The sequence below is a fragment of the Protopterus annectens genome, chromosome 9.part0, assembly GCF_019279795.1.
Source record: "Protopterus annectens isolate FY-2018-M chromosome 9.part0, PAN1.0, whole genome shotgun sequence".
In the NCBI taxonomy this organism is placed as follows: Eukaryota; Metazoa; Chordata; order Ceratodontiformes; family Protopteridae; genus Protopterus; species Protopterus annectens.
Genome location: NC_056743.1, coordinates 1,281,556,545 through 1,281,570,074, shown reverse-complemented (window position 1 = coordinate 1,281,570,074; position 13,530 = coordinate 1,281,556,545).

The following is a 13,530-nucleotide window of genomic DNA, read 5'->3' as shown; positions in this document are numbered from 1 at the left end:
AGCACTATAGTAGGTATCCCCAAAATCCACAAAAATATGACAGATCCCCTTCAGACCTATTATTTCGGGCAATAGATCAAAAACTTTCAATTTTGGAAAAGTAGTGGATGGATGGTTGAAACCTTTGTACAAATCCATTAAACATATTATAATTGATTCTTGGGATTTTTTGGGTAGGTTAACAGATGATATTTTACCACCTGGGGCCTTACTAGTAACCATTGATGTAATAGATCTATTTTCTAACATTCCCCAACAGGAAGGGTTGCTTTAGTTGGAAAATTGTATGAGGAAATTAAGTAATTTCACATGGGACAAGATTCAACTAACAGTTGAATTTATGGAACTGGTATTGAAGCATAATTACATAATGTTTGAAGGTGAATATTATGTACAAACTAAAGGAGTAGCAATGGGGGCCGCTTGTGCCCCCATATTTGCTAACATATACTTATACGAATGGGAAATTGAGAATATATTCACCACTGAATGGTCCCATAAGATGACGTGTTACTACCGGTTTTTGGATGACATTTTTCTGATTTGGAAAAGTGGTAGGGACGAGCTGGAAGCATTTATGACTTACTTAAATTCTAGAAGTAATGACCTCAAATTTACATTTAGTGTGGACTCACATTCCTTGCCCTATTTAGATACTTTGATTATTGTGGAGGATGGGAAAATGAAATCTAAAATATATAGGAAAGAGAGTTTTAGTAATGGATATTTGGAATTTACTAGTTCTCATCCTACCACTCAGAAAAAAAGTATAATCAAGGGGCAATGTATTAGGGCTGCAAGGATGACATCTGAATATGCAGATTTAGTCATTGAGTTACAGTGTATAGGGAACATGTTCATACAAAGGGGATACCCCAAATGGATGGTTGAGGACACAACCAGGTATGTGATGGAAGAATGGGGTAAAACATATGTACCCTTGTTGGGAAAAGGCCCATTAGTTAAGGTGAACAAGTCTGAAATTTTAACGACAGAGGTTCCCTTAGATTACACTAGAGCATTTGTTGTCCAACACACACCCTGGACTAGTAATGTTAAAGAATTGATTTCCAAATACTGGAACATATTAAAATTGGATAGGAAGGTAGTGGATATAGTGGGGCCAATACCTAGATTTGTTTCAAGGAATGGGTGCAATATGAAAATGGAGTTGGAAAAGAAAATATACAACAAGACGGACACAGAAGAAATGAAAGGAACAACTAGATGTGGCACTTGCAAACAGTGTAGGTACATTTTTCCAGCAAACAGCATCAAATTGGAAGACAGATCAGGCACTTTGATAAAATTTAGAAATGGTAACTGTAGAACTTCCCATCTAGTATATCTTGCCAAATGTTCCAAATGCCCTAGTTATTATATAGGGAAGACTGATAGGAGTCTGAGGGAGAGAATTTATGACCATTACTATTGCATAAAGAAAAAGGACACTAAAAATGCATTATGGAGGCATCTGGACGAAAGCAAGGATTGTAACATGTTTTATTTTGGTATTGTAGACATAGCCAAAGAGAATCCCAGAGGGGGAAACATTAAAATGAAATTAGGGGAGTTGGAAACTAGATGGCAAGTGAAATTGGATGCATCCACCTTGCCAGGACTGAACGACCATATATCAATAAAACCAATCCTGGCTAACATGGTGTAGATTGGAACATTAGGGTTATGTAAAGGGAGACCTTACTTTTTTTATACTTTTTTTACACTTTTTTGCATAAATATTAGGTTATTTTACGTACAATGAGACAATGTAAATGGTTATATGTATTTATATATGAAATGCACAAAGCAAAGTCTATTAATTTTAAAGGACTATTTTAAAAAATGCACAAAAGGCACATTGGCACTTTAAATATATGTATAATTTTAATTGTTTAATTGATTAATTAAATCATTGTGTGAATGAATGTATGTATAAAAATTCAAAGGACAAGAAGAGACTTGGTTCTGAGGAAGTCTAAGTGTTTTAGATGAAAGCGCTTAACCTAAGGCTACATTTTTGGTTCAAATAAAGAAGTGTTTTTATCACAGTGCTTTGGAGTGCCAGTATTTCGTATCCAAGCCCAAGGGAACAGGTCTTTGTATCTATCTTATTGAGTTGACTGTACCTTAATTATCGTGATTTTTGACATGTTAATCTATGTGTGTGTTGTGCGCTATGTGAGGTGCATATTGTGTGTGTGTGGTTTCAGCAACTTGATGTGTACTTGTATGCTAGAGTTTAGCCGCCAGTGTCATTGTGCAAATACACCTCATGCATACTGTGTCTGCTTCTTTAAGGATTAAGTGGTTGTCAGCAAACATGAGACAATTGCTACTTTGCTTCAAGATGCCCATATCCACCAAGATGACTACAAAGAAGTTAGGAAACTGCATATCCATACCATCCAGTCCTTTGATTTGTGAGCTACTAGGGGGTGGTGTACTGGGATTAGAAGGCTATTAAGGGTGTTTTCTTGGTGCAGTCTAATATGGGTGCTTTATTGGGACAGATTATGCTAAATAATACTAAATTTTGCTACCTTTAATACTTACACAATATTGCATTCTACTAAATCTGTTGCTATTGCCACTCAACACCAGACTAGCTGCCCTAAACTTTGCGCTATATTGGTGATTTACAGGGTTCAGTTTTGAGGACAGTTATACAAGGAAAATTTGCTTTCTAGTTGTTTAATACTGTGACGTCTCCTACTCTGGGCCAGTAATCAAGGTGCCTGAATCTTCGCCACTAACACTGGAGAGGAACGTTCACTTGGAATACAAGTGAATACACTCAGTATTTCCAGATTCAGCTCTCTGCATCAAGCACAATTTCCCTTAACATCACATAGGGAACCGTCTGGGGGTTGGTTTCTCTTTTTCTCTCTCCAGACCCCCTATAAGACTCCCCACTGTTACAGCTTTAGAGTTGAGTCCCTAGCTGGGGTTCAAAGCCAAGTCCTCCAGCACCCTCTCTGTGAAACCAGTGCCTTGTGTCCCTGCTCCAAGCAGTTGACACACACATTCTTTGAGATCTGTTTTTCAAACACACACATACATACACACACACACACACACACACACACACACACCTGGGAAAGGCCTCCACAGATCTACTAGTTATGCCCCCTTCTGCACAGACTATAAGGTAGTTCCACCAGAAACTCTGCCAGCTACTTTAAGGCTCTTACTAGAGTACCCAATTACACTGTGTACAATTAATATTAATACAAATGGTAGTTTGACCAATAGCAAGACTTTTAGAAGTGGCCAAAGTTATCACGAAATAAATACATGCAAATACTCTCAAGGCTTAAATATTCCTTAAAAGGACCAGCCACAATAAAAATGTTAAATATATTTAATAATAAATAATAGAAGAACATGTCAATACTAAATATCTATTTTACAGAAACACCAGAGTTTCTGTCACAGGAAATATTAAAAATAACACAGCTGGAAAGGTTTACACAGTTGCAGAAAAACAATACTTAAATATTCTCTCTATATTCTCCTGTCTAATCTAAAAAGTACTAGTCCTTGGTCACTTACTAGCACAAGGCAAGATGAAGTTGTTGAGTGGTCCTTGCTGTCGGATCCAAGACAGGATACAGAATACTGAGTGCAATCTCCTACTAATATCTAAATATTACTTCTGGCTTACAGAATTACATCACACACATCTGGTCATCTGACGCTGTTTCCCGCACTATCCCCATCACTAGAAGCTGCCAAGATTTTAGCACCTACATGTCAATAATACACACACAAGAGCATTGCTCAGATCTGGTACAGCTGCTGCAAGTGATAAAACCATAAAACACTTCTCTTCTTCCTATAGGAGCTAATAAACCATACTTCTTACAGACATTGCATCTCTAGCTTCATTCAAAACTGCGAGATAACATATTTATGGCCTAGGCCGAGTAGTATAATTTTCTTACTGTTTTTGAAATTTGGGATTAACCTCTTCCCTTCCAGTATCCTCTGTCAAAACATTACATTTAATTCAGTTACAATAATACATGTATATTTCTTTTCTTTCCAGCAGAGGACACTGTTGATACATTTTAACAAAAGTAATTTTACAAATACATTTTTAAATACAAGCATCTGTACAAATCAGTCTGATATACAAATGACATATAATTCTTTAGAAAATTCCAGCTAGCTGTACTTGCATATGTTACACATCTACTGCCCTACTTCTTCTGGCATAGCTGGCAATACCTCAGATCATCACACCTACTATACAGGGCAAACCCACACACATTTGCAAAATTTATAGCAGCACAAAAATACAGAAAACTGAGTCCTTTGTCCACTAAAATGACTACACTTTGAATCCTTCTGTGTAGTTCCCAATTCAGATAGACTAGGCAAACATCTCCTGCTATAAGATGAACAAACCCAGTCATACTAATGTAAAAACACAGTAGAAGAGACCCACAAGTGTAATGTACCACAAATAATTTAAACAATTAGCTGGAAATCCCTTGCTGAAGGTAATTTCAAGACAATCTTACAGCAGCAACAGTGAGAGTAAGATCATTTTTTTAAAGAATTCAGTGAAATGGACAGATAAAAGCAGGAAATAGTAGCAATCATTCAAAATAAATTGTGAGATTTAGCAGTCAAAGATACTTAACTTTCCCTGGATAGCAATGGATACAAGTAAAACACTTCTGGAATGCAGGCTAGATCTCCAAGCTTTGCTGAGCTCCAGGAAAGTGAGCTAGAGACAATATGTAGTAAATGACGTTTACTCAAGAGCAATATTGGTTTGCTGGGTGGGCACTCAGTATCACAAATCTATGGAAAACAATGGATGGGAAGAGTACATACATAGCTTATACAACAGTCAATACCAATGAAAGATGGGAGGGAGGGACTTTGGAAATCAGATTATCATTAGGGGTGAAAGCCAGAAACACAGCCTTATAAAACAACAGCACCAAAATGGTGGGAAGGTTGAGAAGATATTTCAAGGAACAAAAAGGCTCTCTAGAGAGGCATCCAATCAACTAAAGTCAATACTGGAGTTCAGAAACTTTTGCTTAATGTGTTAGTAGGGGGTGGGGCAGAAACAGAATGCAACTTTAAGCAAGTAAAAGATAAGCGGAACATAAATGCACTGAAGCACAAACTGGAGCAGAGATAATCCTCTCACTATTGCCTTCTGCTACAGTTTAAGGCACCAGAATATGCAGAAATTTACCAGAAAAAATGCAGTAATAAATGACTAAGGCTCAAGTCTGGCAGTAGTAATGCACATTCCTGCCACAGGTGTGAATTAAACTACAAGACTATGGCCCAGCAGAGTTTAAAATACAAACAGATCGCTTTTACAAGTAATTATACTTGTGGAAATACAAGTGCAGAATAATGCAGAAACACAGTCTTCCCACACCTGCTAATTACAATACAAGACTAAGGTACCCAGAACAAACAAAAAAAAAATGCAAACAGATGGAACAGAGCAGAAAAGTACAATGTAGTATCACCACACAGGTCACCACTAGAAATGCAAATAAAACATTTAAGCAGAACTGAAATAATTAAAATAATTTAATTCTCTTTCCTTTTTGATGAAAAATGAGTTACTCACAATTTCACCCCTCTCCATGTTTTGGACAAATTGTATGAAATTCATCTTCAGCAAACATCTGACTTCTTTAAATCAACAAATGTGTTCATTCAGGTCATGTTCTATGATTATTTTAATGGCAGTGTTTTAGGTTTTTTTTGTTTGTATGTTTGTTTTAATATAGATTGGTTAAATTGTTAAGGGAAGTGCAGCATCTGTATGATGACTGTTTCCATAGTGATCAATTAGATTTGGATTTCACTTTCAATAAATCCTATAATCTCTTTGGCTTATTACTTACTGAATTTAAATTACTTGGGAGAGACACCCTTTGTGAGTACTGTTGGAACTCTGTGCAGTACTCTTATCTGGCCAGGTATGCAGATTGGCTAAAAGCTGAAGTAAGGTGCAGTAAAGAACCTTTTTAATAATATTTATCAGCACTCAAAATAGGGGGGGGGGTCCATTCAAAAACTTAGCTACTCAACCTACTTTATTAGTCCACTAAACTATGCAAAATAATCCTCTGCCACACATATTGGGAAGAAGAGTTGCCCATGATTAGAGATGCTATGCTACTCACGTCTGCATTTGAATCCCTTGTTTTGTCATTTTCATAATGTATGACAAAAAAGTAATTTCTTGGTGCTACCAAGCATACCTCACAACTGTCCAGACTTTCACAGAAAGTCCAGATTTTTTGCCTCATAGTTTCCATCTGTTCCTCATAAAATTTGTGGTTTTGTGACAAATCAGTGAAGACTGAATTCAACAAATAATGACATACATCTGAGTTTCAAAATATTTTATTCTAGAAACTTTCTAAGGTTACAAGAGCAATATTTAAAATTCATCCCTATTTCTGGGCCTTTGTCCCCCCCTCCATTATTTTGGCTTTATCTAGATTTCTTGTGCTAAGACATTAAGAGGTAGTACCGGGTCATATTTAGAAAAATAATCTATGCTTAAAATAGGAGTAACTGGTTACCAAATAAATGCCTATAAACCTGACTAGTTATAAAAAGTGGAAGTCAGGAATTCAATATACCCACCTGTTTAGATAGATAAATTACAAATCTAACCCTCTGCTTAAACAGCTTATCATATCAGCAAGCTAAATAACTGACATACCATCTCTTAGCTCTATATGTACTAGCTTACATTTACTCACAGTCATATCTGCCTCTGTTTATCTACAGAAGGTATATATTGCATTGTTGTAGCTGACAGCAGTTTGGGCAAGTGAACATTAAATTAGACTGATTCTGTGCTTCCCTTTAACAAGTACACATTTGTGTTTCTTCCTCTCAGCTTTGGAGAAAACTCCTTGTGTATGCAGCTGATGTTCAATGTCACAAGTATAAGCTTACACATCTGGACTACACAGAGCAGCAGCTGCACATCTGTGCAACTTGTTTCTCTGGCTGGAATCTAAGAATAAAAACAGATGTTAGGTTAAACACAAACCATTACTGATTTCTGCAGTCATTTCTGAATCAGTTCTGTTTTCTTTGTATGCAGGATATTACTAAATCAAGATCCTGAGGGAGCAACCATAGACACGTGCCAGAGTCAGAATGTTTCAGAAAAGAATTTAAAAAGTTTAGAAAGTTTTTAATTAACTGGACTGTACAACATTTAAAGAGAAAATTTAATCTTGAAGCAGATATATTTGATAAGCAGATAAGAAATAGGCGTGTCACACAGTCATAAAATCTGCAAAAGAGTGTGGGGTCTTATTTGTAATTAAACTGAGAGTGAGTCTAACTGAAAAATGATTGAATGGTTTCTGAAATAGTTTTGCTTACTGCTGGCATACAGATGGTTAAGTATGCTTGTGGTATCAAAATATATTGTTAATAATTATTGTCTCCAAAAGCAGTTGCAGATGGCTTTATGTAAAATGGCCAAGTGGATAAGGAAAAACAACATGGCTTTCAACATAAATAAATTTTAGGTACTACATTTAGCAACATCAAGCCACACATGCAATTATGACCTCAGTGGAGAAAATATACCAACCACATGGGATGAAATATAATCTAGGAATTTTTCCTGTCAGCAAGCTGACTTTTAAATCAAACTGTGCCTTGGTAAGGACAAATGTTACTGAAGTTTGGTGGCTATGTTCCATAGTAAGGACAGATGCCAGTGGGGTGTGGTTGATAGTATTAATAAACATAATACACAGATGCAAGGAATACATATGTCATTATATACAATTGTCTGATAAGGTTACAGAGGTAATTCAGATTTTGCAATTTGTTACAAAGAATTACAAAGGATAATAAGGTAAAGGGGACAATAAAGACAAGGCAAGTGAGAATCTGTATTGAATGTAAAATAAATCATGTCAACAAAGTTTGGTGGTGCTGAATCTCATTTTAAAAGATGAATCACACAGGATCTGCTGCTTATCTTAACATCTATAAAACACAAATATCTGTGAAACTGTTTGGGAGGAGCCATTACAACATCAACTTCATCTTCAATAGGTGGTGGTATTTACAGCAAAATATTCAGTAAGAAGTAAATGTAAATAAATAAATCATGGATGATATGCATGAATTACCTGGTGAACTGGCAACATCCTCACCTTCCCCAGGAATGGGTGAGGTGACATTAGCTGCTTACTCACACCCCCTCCAGGTTGTTCCAGCACCTGAGCCACTACTCATGCTTGGGTCATTTGGACACAATCAGGATTTTCTCTCTCTGTAGCACAGAGCTGGGACGACACTACATCTGTGTGATGGGGTATATGTGTTGCTTATAGCTTGAGACTGAATTATGGTTAGAAGCGCAGTCTAGTAACTAGCAACATAGTGAATGTAAATGTATGTGTGCACTTCTGTTCAGGCATACATACAGACCATTCAATTTGTCCTTGCTACTTTTGTTTCTCTGCCTAGCTACTTAGCTTTTGTTTAGGCATAGTGAACCAGATATACCTGTTTACAGATGACCCAGGAGTACACACCAACTGCATGAAAATAAAATCAGAAATTGAACAGATTGATGTAACAATGATGGCCACTGCATGTATGGTATCATCATCCACAATGCTAATAGGATAATAGGATCACAAGATGTTACTACAGTAATGGTTCTAGAGCCTTTTTAAACCTAGCTATTCATGTCCCAATTTTCCCAATTATCAATCCCCATGGGCTAGAACAGGTTCGGCATATGTCTGTGCCTTAGGCCATCTACAAATTGCCCCTGTCCATAAGGGTCACGGGCAACAAGGCCAGGGGTGAGTTTGCAACTTCCCATCCACTGGTCTGAATTGCTTTTGAATAGACTTAAGGAAGAGCTCTGTTTTGCATGACTGAGGTGTCTTTTTCAGAAAAGTACAATCTTTGAGACACATACCTGTCCCTGCAACATAATTGTTTATGGCACAGAAGAGGTTTACAGCCTTAGATCGGGTAATTATAGTGTTGTTTGTTTGCAAAATGTGTAGTTGATCAATCAGGGCTGAATTGGAAAATGCTTTGTAGGCTAGGCATAGATTGCCCCTCATTAGTCTGTAGGAGAATGAGTACAGGAACAGAGCTTTGAGGCTGTCCACATAGGATATTTTATTTATACCCTCTATTTTTTAGTGAGGAACCTCTGTGGCCACTCGAGCTGTTGCAAATGCCTGGACAGGTATATGCCAAAAGGAGTATAGTGGGATTATGATCTCTTTAGATCTGGATGCCATGCTCTTATGTATAAGTTGTACCACATAGAAGAATTTTCTTTCTACCATGGACACATGGTCATCAAAATTCAGGTCACTGTCAACCTGAGTTCCCAAGTCCTTTACCACAGGGCCTACTCTTAGGGAAATGTTCTGGAGGTTGTAATTTGCAGGAGGAAGTTGTCTTCCCAAAGAGTATAATTATGCATTTTTTTGCACTAAGTTTTAGGCTATGTTTCTGGTACCAGTTATTTGCCTGTGTCAGTGCCTCTCTTTCTCTCTCCAGCCTCTCCTCAAAGACATTTACATCTTTGGAGCAGAAGCTCTGCCACAACCATCCTTTTTACATATTTTATTAAAAAAGTAATAATTTCTTCTTTTAAACTGTAGCAAACAGTTGTTACAGTTTATACCCTGCCTGCACGAAACTCTATATTTCTTAGATTTTAGTTGAAAAAATATATATTTTTTTACTTTTAAACAGTAGCAGTTGTTAGCGTTTAGACCACAAACAGAGTGATGCAGTGCTCAGATTTGACCACAGATGCAATACCAGCTTTTAAAAGTTGGCATTGCATTAAATAATGATTAGGATCAGATGATCACACACCCCCAACACTTTGCATCTAGGGGAGTTGCCCCTCTCTCCCCGCCCTATCTTCTCTACTGCTTTTGGAGATTCATTGATTGCATCAAATTTGCAGTCAGCAAATTTGGTCAGCCAAAGGCCCTTTACATTTGCTTTGACTTCAGAGAAGTACACTCCTCTCATGAGAGGTCCCAGTACCATGCCCTGTGGGACACCACTAGTAACAGGCCATTTAGCTATCCATCAGGTGACATAGGAATTTATGCCTAAATTTGTAAGTTTGTCTAGAATACTCGAGGGTGGTATTGTGAAAAATGCCTTTACCAGGTCAAGGTTGGCAGTATGTACCATTTTGCTCTTGTCCATGGCTCCAGTGACCTTCTTGAAGAAATCCACCAAATGTAGTAGGCATGACCTGCCCGTGATGAAACCGAACTGGAATGGGTCCAATGTTTGAAGATTTCCTATGCCTTTGTTTATCAGGTCCACAGTTATTCTTTTCATGGCCTTGTAGACTAATCAACTTATGGGTCTGTAATTCCCTGAGTGTGTTGATGGTTCGCCTTTGTGTAGAGGAATGACTGTTGCTGTCTTCCATTCCCTAGGGATGAAGCTTGTCTGGAGGCTGTCTTTGAACAGTGATTCTAGTGGTCCTGACATGTCATGTTTCAAGCTATTTAAAAGGCATCCTGGGTTATTATCAGGACCCACTGATGCAGTGTTTTTACTTCTGCAGAATGCAGTGAGGAACTGTTTTTAGTGACAGTTGGGGGAGAAATGGTAGAGGGCATTTCCTGGGGGGGGGTGTATCTGGAGATTATATGAGGTGAAATTGGAGCTAAATTTATTGATCACCAAATTTGCCATATTCCCCAGTTTGGTATAAGAAATTTCATTTACTGTTAGTTCAGAACATTGTTGGGTTTTCCGTTTCAGGTTGTGTACATAACTGAAAAATGCCTTATGGTTATCTTCAGCCTGGGAGGCTATTTTGCCTTGAAGTTGGCTTTGGCAGACTTGACTAGTCCCCTGAGTTGCTTGTTGAGACTGATGAGAGAGTTTTTTGTCTTATGGATATAACCCTTACTATTTTTGGATATGATTTTCTTTCTTTTGTTGTACAACCTATGTATACTTTGGTCCATCAAGCTGGCTGTTTTTTAGAGTTTATCCTAAGTTTATTTTGGTTTGGTACTACTGTTTCCCTGCAGTAATGATCATGCTTGTACAGAATTTTAGTGGTTGTGCATATCCCAGTTTATGGTGGGATAGTTGAAATCACCCATAAATATGGTATTGGGCAGAACTGTAAGTGACTCCAGTACATTCAAATATGTGGTATGGTTATCCTGGATCATAGACAGGGACCTATAGCTAGCAAGGATATAGTATTGGACTTTATCTAAGGTTAGTTGGACATGGAGTAGCTCAAGCATGCCATATTATTTAACCAATTCTGAGGTGTGTTTACTTTTTATGTAGATTGATACATCTCTATCGCTTGTCCCTGCTTGTGCAGTAGCTCATCTAAATATGTGGAAGGCATTATATCCTTGTACTGCTGGGATGCCTTCTACAGCTTTAAGCCATGAATCAGTAAGTGCACAGTACTCTCCAGGGTGAGGAGTGCTTCCAGGGAGTGGAGCTCCTTGTTGAGACTCCTGTCATTGAGCAGTAACACCTTAAGTTTATCTTGCATATAATTTACTATGCTGGAAGGTTTATCAGACTGGAATTTCCTAAAAAAGGCACTATAGAGGTGGATAATGTTTTTGGCTAATATCCAAAAGCCTAGTGGGGACAGGTACATACCATCCCTGGCAAACAGCATAGTCTGTCAGTCAGGTCCTCTCAAGCTGACAAATATTGGACCCCCTTAGAATTACATCAGTAACTAAGCCAAATGTTAAAGTCAATCATCTTCTTTTTGTATTGTGGTATCATCCTTGCAGGCAGTAGAATGCTACTCAGTGCTAGGTACATACCTGCCTGGGACACATAGCCTGAAAGTTCTATCATGTCTCTCTTCATATAGTGCAGGCAGATATGTCTCAAATCATTGACACCCACACGGACTATAACAAAGTCATACGGTTCAATGTCCTGAGTGCATGTGTGATCTGGCTGATCCTTGCCACTGACAGTCAAGTGACTGTGACTGTTTCCTTCCTCAACCTGGTGATGGGGGCATCGGTGTGTCTCACAATAGAGTTTTCAATGACCAATATATTTGGTTGTGTGACAGTTTGCCTTGAGGACTTAGAGGATGAGACATTGCACAGTGTGGCTGTATGTGTCCTGGGGAGTGTTGACTTTGTAGAATGTTTGGGTGGTTGCTGAGGGCACATATGGGAGGCCTTTGACATTTCGGTAAATTGCATTTAAGAGCTTCAGCATATGTGACTGTATGTGTCTGAGCTATAGTAGGTGTAGCGTGTGAGTTACCGGCAACCTGTTTGGAGATCTCAGTGTCTGTATGCAAGAGTCGTGCCTCCAAAGACATTTATTTGACATTTGTTGACCGGGAATGTCTGACTGAGCTTGAGCCCTTTTTCAGCAGAGGCCTGGGGAGAAAAGCTTCACAGAGTATTACATACACCATAAAAATATTTGCAAACAGTACAGTATACATGAGGCAATATAAACATGCATTATAATGGTTGGGTTCCCACTTGTAGCATGAGAATTTAAAAGGTGTTATTTACAAAAAAGGCAATAAAACAGTATGTTAAAGTCATTCATATATCTCCAACATGTAAGGGCTTCACCATTTAGAGGGGAAGTAATGACAATTAACTCAGAGTTTAAGATAAGAGTACAGAAAGTACTGTATATCAAATCTTAGTTCTTACAGGTAACAGCATGTACAGCAGTAATCAGAAGCAGAGGGGAAGTTGATAAAGACAGCAGGTGATAGAAAAAGGTAAATTGTCAAGAGAAAAAAGGGGGTGGCTCTGAGTAAAAGAGGGAAAATTAGAGATTTTTTTTTTTTAATTTATAAATAAGAGAAGAGAAGTAGTAGTTAGATCAAGTGAAATCTGAGAAAGGGGATTAAGCAAACTGGTAAAAGAAGGGAGGGAGGTAAATATGAGTAGTAGAGACATTTAGTGAAAAAATGTATCAGGTTTAGAGTTCTGTGGCTAGAATTATGTATGAAATGAAAAGGGGCTATATGCAAAAGGGGTCAGGTGATTAAGTTCATTGTAGTTGTACACAGGAGCAAGTTCAGGTATTTGTAATGTGGACTTTTAGGGCAATTTTAAATGGGTGGGGCTTTGTGATAGATCTGATTGTTAAAGGTAGCTTATTCCAGTGGATAGAGGGAAGATAGTTGCAGAGGGTTTCACCAACTGATTTGTTTAGGTTTGTAGATGTCAAGGAGGTTTTGGCTAGTGCTTCTAAGTTTTCTGGTTGGGATGCAGTAATTTAAGATGTTGGAAATGTTAGGGCAGAAAGAGGGTTTGTAGAGGATGGAGTGGATAATATTAAGTTGATAGAAAATAAGTTGATTGGGGAACTTAAGCCTGTTAAGTGTTTTCAAGGCCAGGCAGTAATGGGATTTAGGTTGGTTGTTGGCAGCGAATCTAGCTACTCCTGAGATGGTTATTGGACCCACGTAGGCTTTATTGTCCGAGGGATCTCCCCTGGGACCGGCAGCGGACA